At 50.9% G+C, this 2,483-nt stretch overlaps 1 pseudogene; it reads right to left on the minus strand.

The window, feature by feature from the left end:
* Nucleotides 1-803: 803 nt before the first annotated feature.
* Nucleotides 804-1,719, minus strand: LOC141523041 (transmembrane and ubiquitin-like domain-containing protein 2 pseudogene; annotated as a pseudogene).
* Between the last annotated feature and the right edge of the window lie 764 nt (nucleotides 1,720-2,483).

The raw sequence follows: 2,483 nt of genomic DNA on the forward strand, positions 1-2,483 counted from the left end.
GCCTCGCCTCTGACTCCCAAGAGTTCTGTCACAACTAAAGGGTTTTGTAAAAAAAAAAAATACACAAGCAAAGTGCTCTAGAAAAGGGGAGAACCTTGGAAATTCCAGAACATGAGAACTATCCTACTGTCACTACTTGGGGGCCATGGGGCTAGAGAGGAGCTGGTCCAAGGAGGTTCCTTGGCCCTGCCAGCCCACCCACCCCCTTCCTGAAACATACTAGATCTGGTCATCTTATAAAGAAACTACCATAGAAATGAGAGGTGGTTGGCTGATGACTAGGCATGGGGCCCTGTTGCCCTTGGCAGAAGCATGCTGTGGATACTGCTATGCCCCCCTAGCTAGCTGCCCAATACAGAGAGCAACCATGCAGAAAGCTGGACAGGCCAGGAGCTTCAGTGCGTGCAAAGCTGGTGGCACACAAAAGAGATGGGGGTGGCTGACAGGGAGCCCCCTCTATATTCTAGGATCACCTAAAAGCCTGCACCTCCACTAAGTGGGACCATCCACACAGAGCCCACCCATGGAGAGGACAATCACTCTGGCCTCAGGGGTATGTGTCTTTTGGGGGGGGTCCTCATTTCTACCTGAGAGTTGTTAATGGGCAGGGGAAAGGACATGGTCACCCTGCTTGGGGGTAGAACTGAGGGCATGGAGAAGAGGTCACATGCTTACCTCCCATGGAGGGCCCACATCCCTTTTACTGACCACCACTAGCCCTGGGGTCCTTGGCACCCAACTCTGGGCAGGGAAACATGGAGGGGAAGGAAGACTATGACTCTTCTTCCCACCCCCAGGTGTCTTTATCGTCCATATATCCCCCAAACCAGGAAGCTGAAGAAGACAGTGACCCCTACCAAAGAGACAGCGGCAGGTGCTGTGAAGAACTGTCCATAGTTGATAGGAAAGTACCAGGCTACACCCAGCGGCACTACAAATACGGGCACCACGAGGCTGCCCACATTGACGCTGAGGCCTGGTGGCCCTGTGGTTGGAGAGGTGGGCAGCGCAGAGGAGCCAGAGGCTGCCGGCCCTGTGGGTGATCAATGGATTAGGCAGTTGTCGATGACACTGAGGGAGCGCTGGGTTGGAGCTGGATCCTGCAGCAGGCGGCCTTGGTTTTCAGTTTCATCCGACTCTCCTGCCTCGGAGAGTATTTGCTCTTGAGGGTGCCCAAGGTGTCCCTGGGCCTGGCCACAGCCAGCTCCTCTGTGTCAGTGAGGAATTGGAGCCGGACATTGATGAGGCCAGGGTTGGGCAGAAGGTGAGTGCCACCCTCAGGCCTCAGAGAGCTTCCAGACTGCCGCTCTCGCCCCCGGCTGCCCGATTAGGCAGCCCCTGGATGGCAAGCAGGCGGTCCAGACCCGGTTCAAGCCCACCCCCAGCACCGGGCTCACCTGCCGAGTCCCCCCCCCCCACCTTCCTCCTCAGCTTTCTCCTCAGTGCCCTCTTCAAGGTGGGTGGGCTCGGCTGGCTCCGAGGCGCCAGGTGTTCTACGTGACCAAGACGGAGCACAGAAGCATCACCGGCCGCCACAATGGTGCCCAGGAGCTGGCTGCTGCCAGCGTCTGCCACGTAGGTGGAGAGCCAGGCCAGCACGAGGGCCAGCACCAGCACCAGCACACCCACCACCACCGTCACCTCGTTGCCCATGCCTTCAATGAGGGTGGCATCGGGTGGCTCCATGGCTGGCGTTCTCCCTGGGTCTGGGCTGCCCATCCGGGGGAGGCGGGGCAGCAGCAACCCCTGATTCCCTGCAGGACCGGGTCTTCCCTATGGTTAGCATAATTACAGATGTAGAGACTATATGAGATTGCTTTCTGTCAGGGGGAGGGGGGAGGGATGGGAGAAGGGGAGAAATGTAAGACTCAAAATCTTGTAAAAAATGATTGATGAATGTTATAGGAAAAAACAAATAAATAAAAAACAAAAAATCCAACAACCATGCAAAGCACAAAAAAATTGTTATTCCTGTGTGTTTAAAGAGAAATTGTAATCATAAGGACAAAATTTATGTTCTGTCTAACAAAAATGATGTTTAATAGAAAAACTGGAATCTGCAATGTCAATTTACCAAAGAAACAAAAAGAACAATATATTTGGAATGAAAATACACAAAAGTGAAGGACAAAAGAGAAACAATTCCCTTCCAATAACATTAAAAGAAAATATGCTCAATATCCAAGCAAAGCACACTGATTTTGAAAACAGGATGTGCAGAGACAACTCAAGGATTATAAATTTTCCCAAAGAACGTGACAAGACAAAACAAGGAAACAAAACCAACAAATGGTTTTAACATCTTAATTCAGTATATTACTCAAGAAAGCTGCCCAGAACTTCTGAACATGGAAATGAAACACCAATGGAAATAATTCATAGATTATTTCTAGTCAAAATAATCCAAGACTGCCAACTCCAAGACAGTAGCGGTTTAATTTAACTATTCAATCCAGAAAAAAGCAAATACTATGAGAGAATCA

The sequence above is a fragment of the Macrotis lagotis genome, chromosome 4, assembly GCF_037893015.1.
Source record: "Macrotis lagotis isolate mMagLag1 chromosome 4, bilby.v1.9.chrom.fasta, whole genome shotgun sequence".
Taxonomy (NCBI): Eukaryota; Metazoa; Chordata; class Mammalia; order Peramelemorphia; family Peramelidae; genus Macrotis; species Macrotis lagotis.